Genomic DNA, 27,498 nt, shown 5'->3' with positions numbered 1-27,498 from the left:
TAGAAGATAATATAGTACTGGTTTCAGGCACAACAGGTGCTAGGGGAACCACAATGTTGTTTATCTGTTTGAAATCCTGTATGAACCTGTACTGCCCAATATTGCCCCAGGGCAAGGGAATGATAAGACTATTGGAGGAGCTAGAGGTCTTTTTAATAATACCCTGTTGCAAAGAGATTCAATCACAGGTTTTATTCCCAACTCTGAATATCCTTTAGTGGACCAATAAGGGTGGCGCAGTTTACAGCTATGGGCCACAGAAACTGGCAATCCATTCATAAGTGTTTGAGTATCTAATACCTTATAGGTGTCTGCGTTGCACAGTACCCCGCACTTTTCTCCCATGCTTCATTGTACCTTAAGATGTAATCAGCCACTGACTCACCTGGCTTCTGCAACATGTCAATGCCTTGAGAAAAATCCCCATCTTTAACTGCTAGGCCATTAATTGTGTCCCTGTTAGACTTTAACCAGATAATCAATCTATTTTCTGCGACAGCCATATTATAAGTCAGTATGGTCCAATCTCTATCCTGTGGAATTTGGAACTCACTTTTTACTAAAGACCATCTGCTCCCATATTCTATTTTTAATAATATTTCTACATCTCGAGGTAGGGGGTAGAGGCAATACATATTTTATGAAGCCACTCATAATATTTCACACTGGCAGTGAGTGGGTCAGTCGCGTCCATAGTCATCTGAGTCACCTCCGAGGGGGTCCATGGCTTTAGCATGGCTGTCCCCCCAACACTATTTTTGGAGCAGTTATTTTAGTGTCAACAGTATATGAGTTCTCATCTTTTCCCTTCATTGCCTGTGTGCGTGACCGTGTATGTATAAGCCGTTCCCTCTTTTCTAGCTTATCCTGGAGTTTATTAATGGAGCGTTGTATTTCCTCCTTATTAGTGTTCACTTCTTCTTGGAACTCATCTACCTTCTTCCTCAGGTGTACCAACTGCTTGTGTTCCTCGTCATTGTTTCTCTCCGCCGCACTTAGCCCTAAATCCTCCCTCAGACAAAAGTGGGAGTTTGGGCTGGGGATTCAAAAGCATGTGACATGTCCCCTCCTACGGATAAGTGGCCTTTTCAGGACTGGTGTTCTAAAACTGCCTTCTCTGGGGCTAGTTGGCATGTCAGATACCCTAGTTAAATCTCCTAACAGGGATATGTGGAAATAAGGGGCATGTGATAAGCCTGGTTTTGGAGCCAGTGTCTGCTCATGTGTGTTATTTCTTTCACAGTGTATGTAGGGGGCTGAAAGTGATGGGTAAATTGAAGTTGCTGGAGGAGGGGCTGAGAAATGTGGTGCAGGAGGAACAGGATGCTGTGTCCCAATGGTGGGTGGCTGTGATCATTGCTGGCTCTATCTGGTTGAGCCAGTTTCTAAACCAACATTGTACGAAGGTTGGATTGTGTGCCAGTAACATTGAAAAGTTGAGGGGCCTGCAGGGAATTGTTAGTACATCTGTATTAGAAAAAGATCAGGCCAGTAAATCTGCAGTTTGTGGGGTGACGTTTGGGAAGACAGTTGAGGAATTGCTTCTCTGTGAAGCAGTAGAACCAGAGTCCAACTGTGAGTCATCAGTGAGTCGCAGAGGAGGGGGGTATTGGCGCTCTGAGGCCAAATGCAACACATCCAACAGTGTGTGCTGTTGCTGATCGCATGCTGTGCTGGGAGGGAGCCCAATCAGCAGTCGGCATTGCTTCATACTTGCCCACCATCTTCCTGCATGCCTTTTCTTTTCCGTACCAGACCATTGAGTCGGGGTGGTCGTGGTGGATGCCTCACAGCAGTACTGCTCTACCTAGTCCCAGTCATCTGCAGGTTCCATGAAAAAATAGCTGGTCTGATTAACTATTACTTTAAGTTTCACTGGGTACAACAGGGAGTATGTGAGAACCACCTGCCTCAGGCGCTTATTTACACCCAAAAAGGATGCCCTCTGGTGCTGTACCATCAAGGTATAATCTGGGATGAGGAAGATTAGTGCATTTTCATACTGTAGGGGTTCTGCAGCTCGGGCCACTCTCGGGATAGCTTCCTTGTCCTTGAAGTTCAGCAGGCGATCTCTACCGGTCTGGGGCCCCAGTGGCGGCCGTCACACCAGGACCCTGTGCGCCCGCTCCACATGGTAGTGGGGAGAATGTGCTGTTTGGGCTACCACCTGAGCAAGCCATTGCTTAAACAAGGTCACCAGGTCATGGCTCTCTGGCCCCCTCAAGGAATCCAACAACCCGCAGGGTGTTGCAGCAAGAGCATCCCTCAGAGTCTTCTGCCCTGCCTTCCAATTCCTGCACTTTGGTCACCCAGGAGCAGACTTGGCCCTTGAGGTCCTTGACCTTAGGTTGTAGCTCATCAGGTGCGCACTCTGTATGAGTGACTCACCCTGTCCGCTACTTCTGTTCCTCTCAAGGCTGGTGCCTCTTAAGGTATTGAAATATTATGCCACTTTTTATCCTATTGTTTAGACCATTGATGTGCCAGGGGAAAACTTTAACAGTATCTCGAGTCGCTGTCACAGTGGGTCCATGGTATGTTGTTTCCTGTGGGAGATGACCATTTGTTTATGTGCTTGTTGTGAGTCTAAACATAAAGAAGGTGAATACAATAAACAAAGTAAAACGCCAACTCACACCGCCTACACTTCTTAGTGTGAAGTATCAGTTGCCTCTTCCCAACCAGAGGAATATACATCATGGGGTGTGTGCCTCCGGCCGAATGCTGAGCGAACAACCATGTGTATAATTAAATGTGTCTGTGTGGCTGACCCTGCCAGTATGACATATATGTATCATGGTAGCCCAGTTGGGCGAGCTCAGTTTCCTCCGTCCCAGCCACCCCGCAGATCAAAGCGAAATACGTATGACATTTGCTAATAAGGATATGTAAATATCTGCTGGTAGCAGCATGTTTGGAAGAACAGGTGGGGGGGAGAGTTCTATCTTGGGCTCTTAGAAAAACACTGGATGTTTTTCAAAGCTGCTGTTGACCTCATCCGTGTTGAGGCGCCAGTTGCGTTGAGCAGTGCCCTCCATCCTTCTGGATCGCTGTTGCTGATGCAGCAGGCCCCCAAATCTGCTCCAGTACTTTGTGCATGGTGGGGTGGTCAGCAGCTGTGAGTGTTGCTGTCCTGTTGTGGGTCCATGTGGTGGGTGTTTCGCCCTAGTGTCCAAATGTCTAACCAGACCCATGCAGGCTGCATGGTTTAATAAAATGGGTCTTTCGTTCATGCATAACTGTTAGCTTGGCAGGGAGCATCAGCATGTAAGTCAGTTATATCACCTTTAACTTTTGCCTCACATTGGTGAAGGACTTTCACTGTGTCTGTACCTGCAATCGTATAGTCTACATATATACTGATTTTCGCAGAATCGATTGTTAGAGTAGCATGGAGTCTGACCTGTCTCAAAACAGTGTCCCGATCAGCGTAGTTCAAAAGTATTGTGATCATTGGCTGCAGAGTCGGGCCCCCCAGGGGCAGCTGTGCCGTAGGAGACCGGTGGGCCCTTTCAATAACAGAGCATGACGAGAACACATTTGTGGGCATCCATGTTTTAAGCCAAGCAGTCAGGAACACCTTGGGTGGGATCTCTACTCGCCATCTAGTATGAGGTGCAGGGCATTCCACTGTGAGCATGCCTCGACGTTCCCCACCCTGTGCTCCATATACCTAACTCTTTCTTTCAAGTGGGTGACATCCGTGGTCAGTGTGTGTACCATATCTCCTGCTGTGGAAATCCGTTGCTTGCATCTGTGATTCTGTCTGTGACTTTGGGCAAGTCTTGTCAGAATAGTCCCATACCAATCCCCCCATCTGTGCCTCCATGGTAGTGCCCATCTCACAAATGTATTGCAGGATTTGCTCTGGGGTGACCTGCATACCCACAACTTATGAAGGGAGGTTCAGCCCCTGAGGCAGCTTTGCTATGGTGGTGGCATATTTATCTATCTTGGTCTGGCTGGTGGTTGTCCCCCATTCAGTCTGCTCTTGATGTCACTGCCTGCCCACCATCATGTCTAATAGTATTGCCTAGGTAAGTTAACTCTTCAGTCATGGTTAAGTCTTCTCCATCCACCTTGATTGGTGAAGGGTTTGGGATGTTCAGTGGCATGACTTCTGATTTCTATGTGTTGATCTTCAGGCCCAGTTGCTGCGCATAGATATTGATATGATACATTTTCCTGCATGTGCTGGTGTGTGTGAGGGCGTTAAGCTAGATCATCCACATAGTCAAGGTCCTCCGGTGTAGAGAATAATGTCCATCTGATGCATCTGGCTTGGTCTGCTGTTGTGAATCACTCAGTCGATGACTAGGTTATTGAGCAATGCTAACATCACGTACCCCAGTCTCATAACGGTATTGACTTTGATGCTATACTCACTATTTCCGACTTTGCAGGTAAAGTTATAATGATTGATGAGGAGAACTATTTTCTGTGGTATGCCATAGGCTCTAAGTATGCACAAGAGGTTGTCACAGTGAATACTGTAAGAAGCTGGCTCAAAATCAATGAAGTTGATATATAGTTGTCTCTGCCACTCTGTGCACTGCTCTATGATGTTGCGTATAGTAGGGATCTTATCAACATACCCTCTGCCCTTGCGGAATCCACTCTATTCTTCTCTTAAATATTTGTTCATGGCATCAGAAATACGCTGCATAAATATTTTCTCCAGGATTTTACAGTGGATTGACAGAAGTTTGATTCCACACCAGTTGTTATAGTTAGTTCAATTTCTCTTCTTTGGAATCTAGACAATGATGCCTTGGTTCCAGTCGTTACATACTTTCTTTCCTTCCTAAATTAATGTAGAAAGTGGTTGGAGGATCTTGGTTGATCTTTCAAATTCTGACTTGAACATTTCTGCATTCAGGTTGTCTTTGCCAGGTGTTTTTCCATTCTTGAGAGATCGAATGGCAGTGAAGATTTCTTCTTTCTGTGGTGGGGCGGTATTCACATTTAACACTGTTTATGCTTCTTGGATGTCCCCTTTGCTTGTTGCCACTGGTCTTTTCAAGACTTCTATGAATTGCTCACTGCAGCTTCCTACCTGCTCTTGCTCTTTTGTGAATAGTCTGCCTTGCTTGTCCATGGTATGGGTGTTGTATGTTGCACAAGATTTACCACTGACTATACTTATGGTCTTGAAGACCATCCCCATTCTTCTCTTTTGGGTGCCTCATCTGCTTGGCTTGCAAGGTTAGAAATCAAGTTGATCAGCAGAATGATAAGCAGCCCTTGGAGACACGTACTTCAAAATGTCAGAGTAAGGAGGGAAGTGAAAGTCGGCAGTGATTATCATCTATTGACCACTTACTTGAAGCTGAAGCTCAGATAAATAGAACATAACACATCAGGATGACAGCTTTTTGATGTGCCAAATTTACAGAACCCAGGTCTCTTGAATATATGTTTAGAGCAGGGGAACATGTCTGAGGGCCAAGCTGAGGAAGGTTGAAGGAACTGGTAAAACATAGTACATGGCAAGCTATTGAAGCCAAGAGAGCAGCAAAAACTGAATCTCAGGGAGGCCAAATGTGAGAGGCTACTGAAGTGCAAGGAACAATGCATGAAAGCAAACAGAGCAGTCAAAAGAATGACAAGAGCAGAGAAGCGAGCATACATGAATAATCTCAAACACTTAGCTCTACAAATGGACTCCCTGGAAAAAAAGAACGCCAATGGGAGAGAAGGCGAATAGCTTGCAGAATACCTCTGATTCCAGCAGGAGAATCTGAGTGTACAGAAGGATCGGTAGACACAATGCAGATTGGTCAATTAGAGAAACACCTTAAAGCTTAGGAAAAAAATAAAAGGAGAGAAGGCATATGTATATATTGCTGAAAACCTGGCCATTTCCTTAAGAACTGCCCCATTCAACTGGGTAACGCCGATGCCCTTGAGTGGCGAACCAAGATTGAGCAGACTTACAACAAAAGAGTTCATCAATGTAAAGGAGCATTGCTACTTGCTGGTCAACTTGCCCACTCCTACAAGTCAACTCTCACTTGGCTCTTATTTATTTGGAGGCCTCAGGGTGTTTTATTCTTTTCAGAAAGAGTACAGAATTCAAACAAGAGAAAAGAACAAAGCAACCTTATTAGAGGTAACAATGGTGAAGAATTGACTTCTGGAGATATTGCTTTAGAAACAAAAAATGTAATCTTGGATACACTACATGGACATATAGAACCTTTAGATTTTGATTTGATATATGCTTTCAGTACTGTAATAGGAATTACATGGTTAACTCCAGACCATCCAGAACACCGCAGTCAAACTCGTTCTTGGCTTCCCACGACAAGACTATATCACCCAGCACTTGGGAGTCCTCCACTGGCTCCCCGTTAAAAAGAAAGTGATCTTCAAGATGCTCACTCACACTTACAAATCCCTCCACAACACCAGACCCCAATACCTTATCAAAAGAAACTCCTTCTATGCACCCAAGAGAAATCTCCGCTCTGCCGACCTTGCCCTGGCCGAAATCCTATGCATCCGCAGATCCACAACGGGAGGAAGAGCCTCCTTCTAGATCACGGCCAAGACCTGGAACAAACTCCCCCTCAGCATCAGATGAACCCCCACACTGCAAGCATTCAGGAAGAGCCGCAAGACCTGGCTCATCAGATGAGACAGAGCTGTTCGAACGCCCCCTCCATCCTACACCCAGCATCTTAAGACCCTCACAGGTGAGTAGTGCGCTTCACAAATCCCTGATTGATTGATTGTTAATTAGACATAATCCATAAATTGACTGGCAACAAGAAACCCTTAAATCTTTAGGCCAGATGTATCAAGATACCCTTTTGCGATTCTCAAATAGCGATTTTTTGAGAATCGCTTTTTGAGACTTGCAAAATGGTATGTATCTAGAAATTCGCTATTTTTTAGCGATTTCTTAAAATTCCTTAATTGCGATTAGTAAATTGCTAATCGCAATTAAGGAATAGTTTCCCATTCATTTCTATGGGCCAGGAGGCCCATAGGAATGAATGGAAAGTTATTCTCAATTTGCGATTCGCAATTTGCTATTCGCAAATTGAGAATCATTTCAAGGGTGCAAGGGTGTCTTAAGGACACCCTGCTGCACCCCTGAAATTTACATGTGTGCGCATATGGCGCACATACATGCCCTAAGGGCATGTATGAGTGTCACATGGCACCTTTACAAATTGCAAAAAGTGCATTTGTAAAAGAATTCGCAAATTACCACCAACTACAAGTTGGTGGTAATTTGCGATTTCTTAGCTAAATTCTCAAAACTTAAATGCTTCATACATAGCATTTAAGGAATCGCAATTTGCGATTCCTTAAATGCTTACGCAATATTAGGGAATCGCAAAATTTGCGATTCCTTAATATTACGAGGCTTTTTAGTTGATACATTCCATTTTCCTATTTTTATGTCGCAAACGCTGCTTTTTAGCGATTTGCAGCGTTTGCGACAAAAAAATGGTTTGATACATCTGCCCCTTTATCCCTACAGCACAAATAACTGCTTACCCCATGCTAACTTTGCAATATAACACCACTTGAAATGCTTCGAAGTAAAAATGACAGATTCCTGATACTCATTAAGAGTCGCTGGATGTATTTAGCAAAAAAGAGGCTAATACATTACCACGCATCAACCCTATGATTGATCCATCTATCTAGTCCCTGGTGCCAAGATAATGCATGGAAGTATTTATCCTCTAAGACCTAAAGTGTATATGGTGCTTAAAGAACATCTGGATGATAACCTATTGAAGGGGTTTATTGGATACTCCTGCAGGGGTATCTATGTTCTCCGTTTCTTAACAAGGAAGAGAATTATGATGTGTGGATTATCGTGAATAGAACCAAATTATCATCAAAAATCGGTATCCACTACCCTTCATTTCAGTATTAAATCAACTAAAAGATGTCAAGATCTAAACAAAAGTGGTTCTATAGGGTGCATATAACTTAGTGTGCATCTGGGAAGGTGATGAAGGAAAGACAACCTTCAACACCCGTTATGGCCATTATGAGTAATTAGTAATGCCATTCAGTCTCTTTAATTTCAACACGTCCTTAATGACATCTTATGGGATCTGTAAGACCATTTTATTGTAATATAGCTGGAAGATATTCTAATCTTTCCAGGCAAAGAGTAACACCAATAAAATGCTAAAAAAGTCTCGCAGAGACTGAGAGACTATTCCCTGCATTCAAAAACAGAGAGGTGCTTATTTGAGGTTACCACTGCCGCCTTTTTGGATTTCCGTCTCACTATCATGGAGTACATATGGATTCAGATAAAGTTAAAGTCGTACGAGAATGGTCTATTGCTTGAAATGTCAAGGAGATACAGAGATTCCTCGGTTTGCTAACTTTTATCCACAGTTCATTCAAGAATTTTCATCCGCAGTCCTTCCAACCATTCAGTTAACCAAAAAAAGAGTTCCTTCTGCATGCAGTCCAAAAACTGGAGAAAGCATTGTCTGAATTATAGGAAGCTTTTACGACTGCTCCAACACTTTGGCATCCAGATAATTCACTCCATTTCATTGTGAAAACGGATACCTAATTTTATTCCATTGGGGCTATTTTATCACAACAACATCTGCATCCTTTAGCCTTCTATTTCTTTGTTTTAAATTCAGCTAGGCAGAATTACACAATATATAAAAAAAGAGTTGTGGGCCATAAAGAAGCATTCCAGCATTGGTAACATTATCTGGAGGGGGCCGGGTATCCAGTTATTGTTTGGAACCATAAGAATCTGGCTTATCTCTAAGAAATGAAGTGCTCCAAAACTCAATATGCACAGTGGTCACTTTTCTTATCTAGATTCTTATATCTGAAATTACTGACAGAACTGGAAATCTTCACTCAAAAGGAAATGCCTTGTCCAGGCACATGGAAGAAGAAACAGCACTGGTGGAACCACTTACCATCTTAATCCTTGAGTCGGTGAAAGAAAATGATGCTCACTCATTTCGGACATCACTCAAAGATCAAGATGCTGCTCTACATCTACAAGAAAAGGTAAGGAAGGATCCCTTAACAAGGAAAAGTTTGAATGGTCTGCCACAGCATGCAAAATAACTATATATTTACAAACAAGGATCTGTTAACAATGTGTTCTATACTAGTGCCATGACATGACACACCAACAGCAGGATGTAGAAAGACTTGAGAACTTCTTACCAGGCATTTCTGGTGGAAAAGGGTGGATCAAGATGTGAAAGAATGCATAAACCATTGTGCCACCAGTGCCAAGTCATCTCATAAAAAGCCCGCATGTCTGTCACAACCCTTAATCATGTCCGGTCAACCCTGGAGTTGTACATTATTGGACTTCATTGTTAAGCTCCTAATTCAAAACAATACACTACAATTATGGTAGTAGTCGATTCTCTGACCAAGACTGCTTACTTTATCCCACTTTATAAGATTCATAATCCCTTTGAATTAACCCAGGCTTTCCTCAAAGAGATTGTTCGTCTTCATGGACTACCCAAGATCAAAATTTTGGATAGAAAACACTAATTTCCTTCCATAATTTGGAAAGAATTAACCCTCAGATGTGCATAATGTATTTCCATTCCACCAGTTACCATCATTATATGGATGACCAGAGTTAACCAAGCCTTAAAAAACTATCACCATTGTTTCTTAATGGACCGTCAAGAACACTGGTCATAATGGCTTCCCTCAGATTAGTTTTTATAACAATTCCGTAAGCAGTGCTCTGGGTTTTTCTCCTTTTTTGCTCATATGTGTATCATCTTCGTATATGGCTATTAAATTCCTCTCCATCCTCAGTATCTAATGTACAGAATGTTCTGAGCAACGTCAAAGAGAGACTCAACAAAGGGCCATACAAAATCTTCAGAGAGTCAAAGCAGATTGGCAGATTGGCACAGAAAGTACACTGCGATGACTGCACCTGGCTACTAAGGCACAGCAGTGGCATGCATCAGAATGTAGCTTGCTGAAAAGAAACTCATGTGCCTGACCTAGCAGCCCATCCCAGCCTCAGACTTGGGGCTACACAGCGTGGCATAGATATTATTGTACTTTCTTTGCACTCCACACGCAGACAGCACTCGGAGAATGCTAAATGCACTTGGACCATCCATTAAGCTTGGGAGATGCTTCAGCTAATTTCCAGTCACTACATAACCTAATGCATTTTTGGGTAGCTCACCTCAACAACTATTTTAAGGAGACAAACTAGGAAAAAGATGGAGAAGTGAAGCATCCCTTCTTTCTGCACTATGCAAGTGAAGACATTTTCAGACTTTTTCACAACCTCAGAACACCAGATGTGAACAGGAGTACATAAGGGCAATAGCTGCATTCAACACTTACTTCGATACACAGATGAGTCTGGACTTTGAAAGGTTGAAAATGAGACAAGCCTAACAAAGAGAAGGTTATTCCGTCAACATATTCCATGCGAGATGGTGAGATTTATTCAGCATTTGCACAAGGATGATGGGAACAAAGAGGTAAAACCATAGATAATCCAAGGCTGCAGACTGGCAGTTTGGAGGTGCCTCATCTTCAGAAAGCCTGGCATCTTGCTGGACGGAATACTAATCATCACCAGGCCCCCTGAACTTTCCACTGACAGAGTCGAGAAATTGGAGTTGGTCAAGATCTTGGTCAAGGATGAACTTGAAGAGCACAGAACGATCAAAAGAGAAACTGCTTATGACATCAGAAGTGCCGCACATACCGGGGCGTACTGAAAACACAGAAAGAGGGGGAAAAGCAGAAGGGTACTCCAAAATGTCCTTGCACCTGATGATGGTGTGCCAAACAAGAGGGAAGATCTGTTCCAAAAGTAACAGTAAGATATTGAGAGGGGCTCTTTTACCACAAAGGGGGTAGGGCACCAGATAGACAGTAGTCAAAAAAAGAATTCCCCTTTCGGCAAATGCTTAGTAATTTTAATAATAATAATAATATTAATAATAATCCACATTTGTAAAGCGCACAATCACCCGTAAGTGTCTCTAGAGGCGCCGTCGGGTCGGGAAGATTAAGCAAGCTATTGCCCAGAGTCACATATTGCTGGGCTAACCTGCCGCCGGTGCCATGATCTCCAGATTCCGGAGTCAATCGCCCTAGCCGCAGCGCCACACCTCTTCCTCCAAAACAATAACTCGCATCAAAACCAGTCAATCACCGAAAACCCGTTTGGCCATAATCTGGATGCAGAATTGCACATCCATCTGTAATGGTAGTAACAATGATTAAAAAATGGAGAAAAGAAAGGGAAAGAAAGGAACTGGAAGAAAAAGGCTTATCTCCATTACTACCAGTGAAGATTGTTAAAGTCGAAAAAACTTGATGGCTGGACCCTGCATGAGAAACTATTAAAAAAACGCACTCACATACGAAGATCAACTGTGATATACTTCATGAGATTTTGATCCATTTGCTGCTAAACAACTTGATAACCAGGAAAATGAGTGAAGGTTGAACTGCTGCGGCAAGCGAGCGTAGCAACTGAGACCGAACAACCTACGGGGGCATCAGGGGGTGTTCGCCTATTGCACTCTCCTAATCTTCCCCTACCTGTCTCTCACTCTTTAGCAATCTCTGCTTGTAGCTCACTCTTTAACTCTCTTTCCTTAGCTGTCTCCTCTGTCTCACACTTTCTATTTAGCTTTCTATGCTTGCTTCTCGCTCTCTCATTAGATCTTTGTGCCTGTTTCTCACTCTCTCTTTAGGTCTCTGATCCGGTCTCTCACCCTATTTAAATCTCTCTGCCTGTCTCTCACTCTCTTTAGATTTCTCTGCCTGTCTCTCACACTCACTTTAGATCTCTCTGCTTGTCTCTCACTCTCTCTTTAGACCTATGTGCCTGTCTCTCTATTTAGATCTATCTGCCATCTCTCACTCTCTTTAGACTCTCTATATGTCTACATGCTTGTCTCTCACTCTTTCTTTAGATTTCTGTGCCTGTCTTTCTCTCTCTCTTCAGAGTGCTCTGTCCGTCTCTCACTCTCTCTTTAGATGTCTCTGCCTGTCTCTCAACCTCTTTTTAGATCTCTCTCCATGTCTCCCACTCTCCTTCTCTATAGCGCTCTCTCCATTTATCCCTCCCTGCCTTTATTGCTGTTTTTGTCTCTTGCACTCTCCTTATCTTCCTCTGTGTGTCTCTCACTACCTCTCGCTATGGAGATCCCCCTGCCCGTCGCTGAGTCTCTTTAGCTTTCACAGTCTGCCAAACTGGAGTCTGCAGCTGAGGAAATACAGGCATGAAGTGAAGTGTGAATACTCGCACAAAGACTGCCATGCTCCCATCCACCTGAAACGGGCACAAAGCAGGCGTTGCAGCGTAGCCTCACCACTGACTGTCCCCGTGTAAAATGAAGACTGTAGGCGTGGACCGATAACTGTGAAACCTTCTCAGGCGTGACCCCATCACTCCGGTCCTGACGGGCTTGCACTGGCTGATTGACTCCTACAGGCTAGCAGTATGTGTGTTGTGGTTATGTTTGTTTTGTGGTTGAGTTTTATGTTTTATGTTCGATAATCTGTTGCAACCACAGAGTTCTGTTTTTCAGCTAATGGCCACAATCACAGCAGAGTACCCCGGGTAAGAAATTGATTCAGAAGAGAAGCAATTGAAGGACGATGGTGGCATTGTGAAAGTTACAGGTAGGAATAAAAAATAGATGGTGTTTATTCAGTATTCCAGGAAAAGGCACTTGAGCATGCACATAGTTGTGAATTCTCATTAAGCATTCTTCGACAATCAACAGACCATATCTGTGCCCAAATGATGAAAATACCTTACTTGCTGCTGGCGGATATGTTGTGTGCTGTTACAAGCGACTACACACGCACAAGTCCAACTCCAAGTGTGAAGCGAAGTCGACGACGAGCAGCAGGCACAGGCAGCAGACTGTCCGGTGTCAGGACTCCAAACAGACAGACAGCGGGCGTACCGAAATGGCCAATCACTGCATGGCTTCACATGAAGTCACACAGTGATTGGCCATACAAGTGCGGATGCGGCAGTGTGGCACCACCCACGCACGCACCCAATAATGGATTGCTGCGCGGTGGACCATTGGGACCAACCAATCCTGGCGCAGCATGCAGCGCCAGGATTGGCTAGGGGGGCACAGATACCATTTGCCCCTTTGAACCCTGGGGGCTGCGGCCCTGGGGGTGCTGTATGAAACAGCACCCCTTGGGTCCCTCGCTAAGGTGGAAAGAGTAAGCGCATGTGCGGGCTAAATAAAGCCCAAAAATACACATGTACAGTTTGCGCACTACTGCTGCAGCTGAGTGTGAACTGTCACTCAAGCTACAGCAGTTCAGCCCAGCCCCAACTCCTGGCACCGCGCGGCGCACTCCGATATTCGGGCGTGAGGTGAGAACAGCAATGTCCTGTTACTGACTGACTGACTGCAGTCTGTTCTGCTTTGCAGGTGCGGTTTGTGCACGCCACGAGGCTTAGTGAAGCTACGCCCCTACGCCCCAATGCACCTGAGGGCTAGATGTAGTGGCCAAATACCGAGCAGTTACCGACCGATATTTGGCTGAGCGCAATGTAGGTGAGTTTGAACCTGCATGCAAAATAAGGAATCTCAAAATTGTGATTCCTTATTTTGTTCTTGCATTTAAGGAATCGGAAATTGCGATTCCTTAAATGCAATGTAAGTGGCACAAAATAAGTGCACTTCAGCCTTAAGGAATCGCTAATTACCACCAACTCGAAGTTGGTGGTAATTAGCTATTTCCTTTAAAAAAGCACTTTTTTGCTTTTTTTAAAGTTCCATGTGGAACACATCCATGCCCTTAGGGCATGTATGTGCGCCTCATGTGCACACATGCATATTTCAGGAGTGCAACAGGGTGTCCTTTTGACACCCTGGCACCCTTGAAATAGCTCCAGCTATTTGCGACTCCTTAATACCGAATCGCAAATAGTGAATATCTTCCCATTCAATCCTATGGGGCTTTTAGCCCATAGGAATGAATGGGTAAGTATTCAATATTAACGAATCTCAATAGCGATTTGTTATTAAGGAATATTAACGAATCGTTAATATTTTAGCGTTTCCTACCTACATTCAATTTAGCGAGTCCTTAATAGCGAATCAGTAAAATTCGCTATTAAGGACTCGCTAAATTGAATTTACCTACATCTGGCCCATAGTCTAGATATAATTTTGAGAGAAAAAATCAAAGAAATCAAAAACATATTGGTTTTCTAAACAAGGCTATAAATATACTTTACATCTAACGGCTCATGTACCAAACACCTTGTGTTCAATAATGTACCTAATTGATAGTGATTATATATATTGTGAAAAATAATATCATTTCATTTATAGAATCAAGAAGATCACAGTGGATAATGACAATTTATGGCAGGATACAAATGAATATCCATGATGCTCACAAATATACATATTCTAATTCCTTTAAAACTCGCACTTTGTATACTAATTAAGAAATTTAAAAATGAATGTCTTAATTAAGAAAGGTAGACTGTTACATTTACACATTTTTCATCAGGATTGACATTAAGTCTAGTCTGTTTTCTAATAGAAAGGAATGTGGGCAAATTGCACTGAGCACTTTAAAAGAGACACTCTAGGCTCCAGGACTCTATGGTTCAGTAGAAGGCTGAGAGCTGAAATGCGAAGACCGTCCTCTACCGTTCGTATTTTGCACTATGGTTTAAATAAAGCACTTTTTGAAACACCTTCTGGACGTGGAGCTGTGAATCGTTCGTCGAAATCCAGAAGTGGAATGGGAGTTCGGAGGAAAATCGAGCACACACACACATATATATAACAAAACTATTAAAATCAATATGGCGGATAAAGGCGCAAATGTCATCGTATGCGACAAATTGGAATATGCAAAAGTAGCCCATGACCAATTACAAGATGAAGTGTACTATAAGAAATTTACAGCCAACAAAGCAAATAAAAGTCATTGGATATAAAATTGGAAGAATGGCTAGATTTAGGTTTGATTGACTTTGATGAACACAAATATCTCACAGTGGATGACCCGGTGACCGCAACTATGTATTTCTTACCCAAGGTACATAAGAATCGAACTAGACCACCAGGGCGCCCGATTGTCTCGGCTATGGGCTCCTTGTTTAAACCAATAGCTAACTTTCTGGATTTCTTTTTACTTCTGTATGTTTCAAAATTAAGTTCTTTCATACAAGACACGACGGATATGTTAAAACAACTTAATGGAATTTCCTGGAAATCATCGTATAGACTGATAACGATGGATGTCGTATCTTTATATACGAATATAGACCATGAGCTTGGAATTTCAGCCTGTAAATTCTTTCTCCAGGATAGAAACATGCACTATTCACGTCAAAACATCATGCTGGAAGATATGATGAGACTATACCTGAATCATAACATTTTTTACTTTGGAGATGAAATCTACGCCCAAACAAAAGGGACGACTATGGGTTTTTCCTTTAGCCCAAGTTTTGCCTGTCTCACCATCGGGTGTTGGGACCAGAAATGGGCATGGCAAGCTGAAAATGACACTATGTTGAATAAAGTGATACTGTGGTTACGCTTTATCGACGACCTCCTTATAGTGTGGGATGGTTCAGAAGATGAATTTAAAGAAAACTTTGAAATCCTCAATTCATCACCTGCAAATTTCAAATTATCGTCGAGCACCGAACTTAAAAGATCGATTGACTAAGAGTCATTTTTTCAAAGAGGATAAGAAAGTATGGTTGAAAGGAAAAGGTTTTAAAAAATGTTACAATTGCAAAGTGTGTCAGATAGGGAGACTAATCCAAGAGGTTATGTTATCAAATGGAAAAATCTGGAATATTGATGAACTTATCACATGCACGACACTGTATGTAATCTATGTAATTGAATGCCTGTGTCAATTAAAGTATGTGGGCAGCACTAAGAACGAACTGAAAAAGAGGATTTTGCAACATGTTAGGGCAACCATACATCAGGACAGAAGTAATGCAGTTGCCAAACACATGGAGTCTCATCATAACAGCGAGTGGATAAGTTTAAAATTCTATGGCATTGACACGGTAAAGAAACCAGTGAGAGCAGGAAACAGAGAAATTCTGCTGAGAAAGAAAGAATCAAGATACATTCTCAGTCTTCGAACCATGACTCCGTATGGTATGAATCAGAGCGAGGAAATGTATATACATTTGTAAATAGACACATGGACAGACAATATCATGAACTTTATGTAAATTTGGCAGAGCTGAAACAGATGCGTCTTTTCGCATCACAAAATAATTTTGTTTAGGTTTAATTTTATTAGTGAATTGATTAGAGTGCACAAGTTTTTTTTCACATATAATCTAGAATTGTTGATGATAAATGACTTTGTTAAGGCGTTAAAAAGGTAAATGAATAAATGGCCACGAGAGGTAAACAAATGAGGCACAATATGATGCACAATATTGTCAATAACAGAGATAGTGATCTTGAATAATGATACAAAGGGCCACTGGAGGCATTAATTTAAAAAGGTAAAAACATTTCATTGAATGAGATGTACAATAATGAACTTGAGGTTGTTTTAGAAAATACCAGGGTATAGTTTCAAAAATGTTTTGTAACCATGATACCATTTAAAATGTATACAATCATCACACAAAGATTTACATTAGTTTAATTTGAATATTTCTTTTGTCACTTTTGTATATAATTTTGGTGATTTTATTGGATGAAATTTCACTGTAACATAGATCGCACTACAATAACCACAATGCCCTTCATGTAGGAGGAGGATGTCGATGTAACACATGAGCTTTAAAAACGAATGAGAAAATGGAGGCGGCACCATGAACAAGATCTCAGTAGGAGATTGAAACGCGTTGGTATTTGGAGTGTTTGGAGTTGTTAAAAATAAATACTTTGAATCAACTTTAACAGATTATTGGTGTGCGACCCAACTTCTTTTCATCTGAGAAGAGATTATATATATATATATATATATATATATATATCCAAGAGAACTCCTCCACAAGAAAGAGCGAAGGCCACTACTGGGGACAAGATTGGAGGCATTTATTTTCACAGGTTACAGGCGAATGCATTTCGGCAATTGATTGCCTTCCTCAGCGCCACAACTGTCTTGGAACCCTCCATCTTACCCCAAATGTTTGTTCTGCTACCTTCTACAGCCGATTGGCTGAAGCTCCGCCTCCGATGTTGCTGACCCCACCTGTTGTCAATCCGGGCGTAGTCCAGAACTGCAAATCCCAGAATGCAAGGCCTTGCATCCAGGTAAGTGGTGGAGTGAAGTGCAGACCCAAGGGTCGGAAGAAGAAGCAAAATTGCGCAGATTGTGCCCAGTCTCATTTGTAGTGAAAACGGAAATGTCTCCTTGTGCCCCCAAACCGCTTCAGCCGCGATGTCCAAGTCTAATACTCCACTGGGGCTACGGCACAATGCATGCCGCCCAATGCCAGGATAATATCCTGACAACCGCTTCTTCTCTCTTTGCACACCATGGCGGACCCGGACAATCCAATATCATTTGAAATGTGTATTCAAAGAGTACACATGTGTAATTTCAGAATCCACAATTTCCAACCTATATTTAAAACTGATATTTGAATGAAAAGCCGTGCACCACCAAAATTTCATAAAAGAAAATTTACAACCGAACCTTCCCAGGCATGGCCCCAGGAATCTGGAACGGCCGTCCCCCTGAAATCAGAATGAATCCCTAAACTGCCTCATTCAAGAAAGAAGTCAAAAGGATACCGATGATCAAATCTATGCCGGTGAATACATGATCTATATTCCAGAACTTGGTCTATCCCTAGCTTTCAAGCATGCTTATTTCTCGCAAACTGTGTTCCGACTCTTTTTTAGGTTTCTCCTAGCGACGCAGCGCATGCGCTGCTCGCCTTGGCGAGATCTATTGTTGGTTTGTGTTGGGAAGGGGGACAGGAGCTGTGCTCGCGCCTGGACAGGCGATGTGCACGTTCACGGCTCCGGCCGGTTCAGGTGCACTGCTCTCCTCCCCTCACACGCTGTGCACGCACTCGGACAGGCAATGTGCACGTTCAGGGCTCGGGCGCACTACTCTCCACTCCTCACGCACTGTGCACTCTTCCAGACAGGCGATGTGCACATTCACGGTTCCGGACAGCTCTGGCGCAGTGCTCTCGTCCCCAAGCATCAGCTCAAGCTGACTGAAAGCTGCTGCCTAGTTTCAGAGAAGTTGTCTGGCTGAGTCCGCCTATCGGAGAAGGGCACCCTTTGCTGTCCAGGTCAAGCATTGGACTGTGCTGCACTAGATTTCCTTTCTGTTCCTTAATACAGCCATTCCTACAGGTGTGCATTAGATGGAGAATCCACTAGTGCTGAACACTGATGCACTGCCAGGCTGGGTCTCCAACTCCATGCAGATCTGAAAGATATCTTATATAACGCTTCTGGTTGAACAACGTGGATGGAGTCTCTAGCAACCTAACCAGCAGACACTGTCTTAATGCTTCAATCCGGGTTTCAACTTCAGCATAAACTTTCTTAAATACCTGGACCTCAGTCTTCCCAAAGAGTGGCTTGGCTTTCTCAGTGGGCCCGATTCACAGCACTAACTTAAGACAAAATCCTAAACGTACTACTTTTGGTATTCACAGAAGGCATTTAGTAGTATTAAAGTTAGGATTTTGTCTTAAGTTTGACTTTGCTTAAGACATAGTTAAGACAAACTTAAGACAGACATAAGACAGACTTACAGACTTAAGTTAGGATTTTGTCTTAAGTCTGTCTTAAGTCTTTCTTAAGTTTGTCTTAAGTTTGTCTTTAGTCAAATTTAAGACAAAAGCCTAACTTTACTACTACTAAATGCCTTCTGTGAATACCAAAAGTAGTAAGTTTAGGATTTTGTCTTAAGTTAGTTCTGTGAATCGGCCCCATAGTCATTAATGACCACATCGTAATCCCCCTTTTGAATATTCTTTTCAATATTTAGTGGGAGATTGAAAGAAATTTTAAATGCTGGAGCACATTTAGTGCATTTTTTGTAGAATCTGCTTTGTCTTTACGGCCTAGCACTTCCTGGAATAGTGTATATGCAGTATTGCTTGCTCGGCTAAACACATTCTCCAGTTTCTGCGTCATCGAGCCTTCCACTTTCTCAGTTCCGCCAGCTTCGAGTTTCTGATGTATGGCTGACAAGGCATCCTGTGCTTTAAAGAAAGTGCTCAGAACTCCTTTCACATATGCCAGGTTACCCTCGTTTTTCTTGTTGGACTGCTTCCTTAGGTCGTTAGCTGTTATCGGGAGCTGATGAAAGGTTGTTGAGGAGTGATTTTCTATCAGGTACCAAGTAGCAGAGAAATTTTCATTTGTAAAATCTCCACTCATTCCATGAAACAGGGTTTCTAAATCTTTCTGTGAAACCTTTCCCTTGTCTATCTCGATACCAAGAGGATTAGCTGGACGTAGGGAGAGAGGGGAAATCCTTTTATTTCTGTCAGTACGAATGTCATAATAATTCATTTCCTCAACCCAGATGGCAGACTGATCCAAAATACCTATCCGTTCAGGTTTCAGCAGTTTGAAAGAAACAGTAGATGTTCCTTTTCCTCCTGACTTAGTTGTGACAATGATGTCCACTTTATCATTTTTAGCTTGTCCGACCCAGCAGACAGTCTTACTGGCAGACATCCATTCTGCGGTCAGTAAGCAGTTGTGTCCACAAATTGTTAAACATATGAGATCTGCTGTCCCAGTGCCCAAGTTCATGCATCGAATGATATCCTTTGTCCATGAAATGCCCTCGTTGGGGGAGATGCCATCCACCAGTGGGGGTAGCTGGCCACGAGACATGGCAGTTGTCATGTTTTTCTGTTTTCCAATCCCTTAACCAATAAGGCGTGTCCGTGAACCGCAGCTTAGCATGCACGTCTCGTTGTTGATATTTTAACGGATGTCATCTGTACGAAAACTGCTCTCCTTCCCTCACGCTGCTTATGTTTGCTCACACTCTGTCCCCGTAGCTAGCCTTGCAGCCTGACGTAAGGCCGATCCAGAGCTCCATGTGACGTGCACTGGGGTGGCGAGGGCTTTGCTGGTTGTAGCTGGGCCGAGCTGTTGGATGTTTGTAGTTGAGGGTGTGCGCCACTCCCGTTCCACCATGCACCGTTGAACAGGTTAGTGACAGTGATGCAGCGTTGTGTGAGGGCGAGTGTGGCCTGAGGGCTGCTTGTTCTAAATGTGCTCATTATGACTTGGGAAAAGCATGCCACTTCAAAGTCCCAGGACATTAATGCGAGGTATACATAAAAACACAGTGGTCAGGCGATATCGAGATGGCACACAGTTACAAGTATTTACCTCATTTCGGGCCAGATGTAGGTTATTTTTTTTTACTGATTCTAAAATACCGACTCATACCGAATCGGTATTTTAGAATCGGAAAATGAGATGTAGGTAAAAAAATCGGTAAAAATTACCGATTCGGAATCACTCGGAATCTGAAATCGGTATTTACCGAATCGGTATTTCCCGACTCGGTAAATTCCGAATCGGTAAAACCCATACATTCCACTGAGCCCATGGCCCATAGGAATGAATGGGTTTCACCGAATCGGAATTTACCGAGTCGGTAAATACCGAATTGGAAAATACCGAATCGGAAATTTGAAACTGACAAACATGTGAGCCTGTGAACCAATCAGGAACACCAACCACACCCAAACCCAAAGGTACAGTGGAATCAACCAATCAGAATCAAGCACCCCTCCCCAGTACCTGGGAGTGGCCACGCTCATGCAGGTGCAGAAACCAACAGTCAGGAGAGCAGGAGGACAGACTGAGGAGCAGGCTTCCCTGAGCTTACCTGTACACCACCATCGAGAGTCAGGAAGGACAGAGAGATACTGCTGAGCGCAGAAGAAAATTGAAATTCAGCCCTGAAGAACTGCAGGTGCTTGTTGCAGAGGTTGTCAGACATTACAGCAAGATCTTTGGGAAACAATCAGTGCATGTTGCCGAGTCCATCAAGCACACTACCTGGATTGACATACAAGGAAAGGTAAATGCCATTGGTGTCACCCACCGTGAAATAGACGATTTGAAAAAAAGGTGGTATGATCTTCGCATCATAACAAAAAAGAAACTAGCTGCCCACCGAAAAGAAGCTGCAGCAACAGGGGGAGGAAGAAACAACCGTGCACCACGACTCACCAACATTGAGGAGCAGGTGGAATCCACCCTTGAGCCTGAATCCATCCATGGCATTGGGGACGCTGACAGCTCAGCAAGAGCTGCAAAGAAACAAGGTAAGATGCATGTACATTGTCATCATCCCATTTCCCTATTCCCCTTCCACACTCTCTGTGCCTACATCACACTTCTGAACAGGTTTTACCAATGCCCAGCAATGCATCATGGGAGATGTAGTCATAGGTAGATACCTCTATGCAGTCAGCATACCATACAGCAAGGGATGCAACACACTACTAGCATAAGCAAATGAGGGACAGGCAAATGTGCGATAGTAGTGTGTTTAATCAAGTAACACAGGTGAACAACTCCACTGACACAATGTCCATGTCGTCCACAGGAGAGTCATCGCGCAGCACAGCGAAGGACAGGGAGAAGAGGAGGGAAGAAGCTGGTCCCAGCACAGTACACGGAGGGAAGGACAAAGAGCAGGCAGCCAAGTCACCTGAGGATACAACACCACCACAGCCACAGTCTCCTCTTTTGTTTTGTAGTCAGGAGTCAGGAGCGGCTGCACAGTCCCCCACCCCGACAACTCCGTCCCCGGTGCTGGAAAGGGCAAGGCGGCTTGCTGTGCCCCCTCCCCGCATACTGGAAACATCAGAGGAGGAAGAGGATGAGGGTGACATGGCCATCAACCCACTAGAGTCAGCCAACGCTGAGCAGCTGCCCACTCCTAGAGCTGTGCGGGCCAGTGTCCAAGGACGCAGGTCACGGGAGGCAGCTAAGGAGCATCACGGTCAGGGGGTCTTCTGCGGTCTGGAGCCACCATGGTCAAAGTCCAGCGCCTGCAGGCGAAAGCAATGATGGGTGTTCAGAGGCAGGCACACACCATCAACAACAAGCTGGATGACATAGGCAAGGGCATAGGAGATTTATCAGAGAGCATGCAGTCAATGGCATCTGGCATTACAGACATGACACAGTGCATGACTGTCCTGTGCGACAAGTTGGACAGGGACCATTTGGAGAGGCGCAAGGCCCGTGTGGATGTGCGGCAGCAGACAAAAGCCCTAAACAGATTTGCGACTGCAACCTCCCTACTGTGCAGACGGTCAGTGGGGATGCTGGATGCTGTAGTTCAGTGCTGCACCAATTTATCTGTGGGAATGGCCAGAGTGACCTCTGCCATGGAGCCCATGCTCGCACAACAGACTGCCACTCGAGGCGACACATGTGTGGGTGAAAGTGAGGAGTACACCAGCAGGAGTGCGCAAGCATCCCTGTCCCTGAAATACGCAGGAGCGGCAGGCGTCATTCGACAGAGACAGGCCACACCGAGACCCATGACACACAGCAACATCAGTCCCACCCTGTAACCCGTGGACGTAAACATTGACTATGCCCTCCACCCAAGGTACAGGTCACGGATGTGTTAACCGTGATCACACATGGGCCTCTGCCAGTTCTGTGTCATCATCAATGTCCTCATGATGTGTGATCTCCACCTCTGTGCCTTCCTTGGTGGCGAGATTGTGTAATATTGCACAGGTCACAATGATTTTGCAGCACAGGATTGGAGTGTACTGTCGTGCCCCTCCGCTCTTGTGGAGGCAGCGAAACCTGCTCTTGAGCAGTCCAAATGTGCGCTCTACAACGTTGCGTGTGGATTTGTGTGCCACATTGTACCGCCTTTCACTCCTGGTGGATGGGTTGAGGTAGGGGGTGAGCACAAAGGACCGCAGGGCATATGCACTGTCGCCTAGGGGGGAGAAAGATTGACATTAGTTGCATGTACATGATACAATGATCTGCTGTAGGTGTCAGGGTGTGTCAATGTAATTTACCTAGCAGGTATCCATTTCCAAATTCTCCGGCAACTAGGCGTGTGTATATTCCACTGTTCTGGAATATGTACGAATCATGGGTACTCCCAGGGAATTTCGCAATGATGTCTGTGATGATGTTGCCAGCGTTGCATATGACCTGTACATTGATGGAGTGCGTTGACTTGCGGTTCCTGTATATGTGTTCTGTGGCTGCAGGTGGACAGAGTGGTACGTGGGTGCCATCTATGCAGCCTATCACGTGAGGGAAGTGTGCCAGTTGATAAAAATGAGTCTTGGTTTTTGCAAGCTCCGCAGGTGTGTCAGGGTATGAAATATAATGCTCCATCCTCTGCATCATGGCGTCAAGAAACCTCCTGAAGAAGCGGGACAGGCAGCTCTGGGACAAACCACCCACTGCAGCTATCACACTCTGGTAGCACCCGGAGGCAAGCCGGTATAAGCTACACAGCACCTGCACATGGGGTGGGGTGGCGTGTGCCCTGGGTGTTGGGTGCTCCAGGAGTGGGTGTAGGTCCCTGATCAAATCCATGATGGTTTGGAGATGTAGCCTGTACCTCTGGAGTATTTCAGGATCTGTCAGTTGGAACAGTGTTATCCTCTGCCTGTACACTTGTTCCTCCCTTTGCCATTCCCTCTCTTCTGCTGCCTGTAGTCTCAGCCGCCTTCCAATGACGTAGAAAGCTGCCATTCTGAACCCACTGTTGCATTTTGGGACTCTTTTTATAGCCTTCACCTGGTTACCACCTGCATTCATTCCATGGTAAATACCGACTCATAAATACCGAATTCCAGTGAATTCGGTATTTTTCGGGTTTTCTACATCTCCATGGCCATTTTTTTACCGTTTCTTATTTACCGATTCGGTAAATAAGAATTCGGTAAATATGTATTCGGAAAATTCTGCTTCGGTAAAAACCGCCTCATATTTACCGAGTCGGTATTATACCGACTCATAATTACCGAGTCAGATTTTTACAGACTCATGTTTTCCGATTCGGTAAGAAATCAGCTCCTATATCTCTTTTCATGGATACCGGTCGGTAACGGCCGAATTTACCGATTTTCGGCCGTTACCGACCGGTATTGGGCGACCTACATCTGGCCCGTTCGTGTATGTCATTTAGTCAGGCGCACAACACCCATTAGACTTAAAGGGCTTCAGCCCCCTCCCGTCGTGTGTGGCAGTCCGGCTGAGACAGCTTTCCGGGCACACACACAGCCGCACCCGAGCACTTCACAGGTTTTTAAAAGACCGTTTGCATGTTAATGAGGCCTTGCTGTTGTTTCACCTCTTCTAAGAGACCCTGCAGCTCCACTCTGCCTATTGCTTATAGATTCAGCCCCCACCGAAATTTTTTCTTAGCCCTCACTCCCCCGAAATTTGGCTCTAGTTGCGCCTCTGCATTTAGTTCATGAATGCTTAGTGGAAGCCTGCAGTCTGTTCCTTTCTCGACCACCTTGAGTGACTGCATTTTGATCTTTCACAAGATGCACATCTGCACACAAGGCAGTTCGCTTCAGTGCCAGTGTTTGGGTTTCTACTTTATTGCACTGGTGATGCCTTTGTGTTCAGAGGCTGATATGAAAGCAGGACGCTTTCTACCAGCTCTTCTACATGGGGCACAAGGCACATGCCAGCTTCATCAGTAGCTATTTCCTGCTAATGGTGTAAATTTATTTTTAGTGGCCTTTATTTTTTTCTTTTCTGGCTGTTTCTGTTTCTCAGAATACATAATTCCTTTTGAAACTTTTTAATGGAGTTGCCATTTTTGGGTCTCTTTGAGGCATCGCTTGCGCTATCTCTTCGAGACATGCAGTATTCAGTACATGGGCTTTATGCTATGCCCATTTCCCGCACATATTTTCAATTGGCTCCTTTCACTATCTTTGGAAATGCTTTTTTTCACATTGGCAAATTTGATTGGTAGTCCCTCCTTAGTCCTGCCTTTTCTCCAGTTGTCACCTCCAATAAGGACTGCCCCTGTTACTGTGATGTTCTCAGTATGTTTCATTTACAATTTGCAAGCACTGTGTTTTTAAGTAGCTGCTGTTGCAAGCAAGATATCTAGGTACTTCCCAGACTGTATTTCCTGATAGCTGGTGTTGCATGCACGATACGTACAGACTTCCCCGACTGCATTTTCTATTAGCTGGTGTTGCAGGTGCGATATCTCCGTTATTACGATATCTTCCCCGACCGCATTTTGCAGGCACGACAGCTATGGACTGCTTGGACTGTGTTACTTCACAAGTCCTCGGGATCGGTTGTTGCTCATAGGGGTCCACCTCTTGATCTAACCAAGCCTGATTGCCATAATGGCACAGGTCAATAGAAGGATCAAGCGAGAGAACGAAAGGGAAGGGAACTGCAAGGAGGGAGATCTGAAATGACAAAACACGGTAATCACTCCACCTGATACAACACCTATGTTCTAACACTATATCAATATAATACTTTCTCTCAATACCTGAAAATAATAAAGAGACAATCTTTGTATAGCACAAACAGTTTGGATTGCTGAGCTCCCTGGGTCTTGGCAAGAAGGTATTGGTGTAACTGCAGAGGGAGTACAAGACCAACAGTTGTACCATTAATCCTAGGTAATGTACAAATACATAGATAAGATCTAGTCATTCGAGTTGACCCACATACCTATCGTCAGAATAATTAATCTCCTGAATTAGATATCCAAGTAATCACTCAACAGGAGTAGTTCAATATATCCTGCACTGAATTGACCCAAAGTCAGTTATCCAAATAAAGGCAAATGCATTAAGAACAGTGGCATCAAAGTAAATAATCTTGATTGGGTTAATTTCACTCAATCGGAAAATTGTACCTGCAAGGCAGCGCAGTGTAATGTGTATCCTTGGTAGAACGATCGAAATAACGGGAATACCAGCCGATATTCGGAATCACAAATGAACTTAAATCGTCCTCTGCATGAACTCGACCAAGGAGTTTGCCAACAGAGGACACTGAGGAAATGGCGGCCTACAATGCCGTCCGGAATAGAAATCGTCCTCCGCACGAGCACCTGACTCGGCTCACCAACGGAGGACCTTAATCTGCCCAAAAGTCGCCGGGAACTATTACCGTCCTCCGCATGAGCACCCAGCCTGGGGCTCTCCAACGGAGGACTCTGATGTGCCCAAAGGAATCCGACTTACAAGAACCGTCCTCCGCACGAGTACCGGCTTGGGCTCACCAATGGAGGACTGGAAATGATACGGCCAAAAAACGCCAAGAAAGTGCAGCCGCGTAACTCGGCCTCAACAAAGTATACCCCTTCACCACGGACCATCCAGGATACTAAGAGAGAGGGCTTACCTCTAGAATCTCCCTCAGTAAGAGTCAAAGAAAGTACTTTGTGAAACAGCAGCCCGGCAGGTAGAATTTCCGACACTCTTCCTGAGGGACCACGTGACTAAATAGGCGTCCCACCCAATCCTGCGGGGGCACACGGCCTCATGGGATCTGTAGTTCCCTCAATGATATTGGAATTGTCTTGGACTTCTCGGCACCCTCATTATTGTAGTTGTGCACGGCACTGGCGTAATGAAAAGTGAGGGGGCCTCCCTGCACGGTATGTAGAGGGGCCCCTCCGAGCTCAATCAGGAGCTCTCCGGCCAGAGTGCAGTGCCGGGTGGGCCCCTTGGAGCTTGAGGCCCCCCGCACCGCGGGGGCTGCAGGGGCCTGTGTTACGCCCCTGGTGCACTGATGAATATTGTGACAGACTGCATATCCCCGACCTTAATGTAATTAATATCTTTGTTTTGTTCTTTTTTTGTTGTGTGTGCAGGTATGGACTTTCCAGACTATTTACGCTGAATTGCAATTACTACAGGGGTGTTTTTGCACTGTGATATGCGCACGATATCTAACAGTGTTTAAATAACTTACAGTGTATATTGGCTCTTTAATGTTGTCACAGTTGACCCAAATGTAACTTTGTTTTTTAAAGAAACAGTGGTGTACTAAACCGTATTTACTGGATCTATCTATTTAGTGTTGCAGGAACAACAGCTATAAACTTTACCAACTACATGTCATCGACCATAATAGAATTATTATTTTGTTTACATACTTTTATTCTTCCCTGAATTTAATGCATTTTATTGTGCAGTTACGGACTTCCCAGACTGTCTGCTGCGAATTTTCATCAGTCCTGGGATGTAATTGCACCGGGATACACGTAGGGGGATTAACTGCACTTTCTCAAGCATTTATGCTTTATTACTCACAATAAATAGGGGAGAGGATGTAGCCTTATGGCTAGAGCTGCCCACCTTGAAGTTGGGGAACTGGGTTCGAGGTTCAGCATCCTGTGATTCTGCGCAAATCACTTAATCTCCCCACGCCAACCAAAACAAGCCAATGGGTCTCGCCAATGGGACTTTATAAGTGTCTAACTATGCAGTGGAATATGGTTGGGGGGTTGGGTGAATGTAGCCTTTTTTTAGCTAGGCAGTTATGT

At 44.3% G+C, this 27,498-nt stretch overlaps 1 pseudogene; it reads right to left on the bottom strand.

The window, feature by feature from the left end:
• Positions 1-18,178: 18,178 nt before the first annotated feature.
• Positions 18,179-19,832, bottom strand: LOC147728973 (exocyst complex component 2-like; annotated as a pseudogene).
• Positions 19,833-27,498: the final 7,666 nt, after the last annotated feature.

This window comes from Lissotriton vulgaris, chromosome 2_2 (assembly GCF_964263255.1).
Source record: "Lissotriton vulgaris chromosome 2_2, aLisVul1.2, whole genome shotgun sequence".
In the NCBI taxonomy this organism is placed as follows: Eukaryota; Metazoa; Chordata; class Amphibia; order Caudata; family Salamandridae; genus Lissotriton; species Lissotriton vulgaris.
This window is presented reverse-complemented; position numbering and strand designations above follow the sequence as displayed.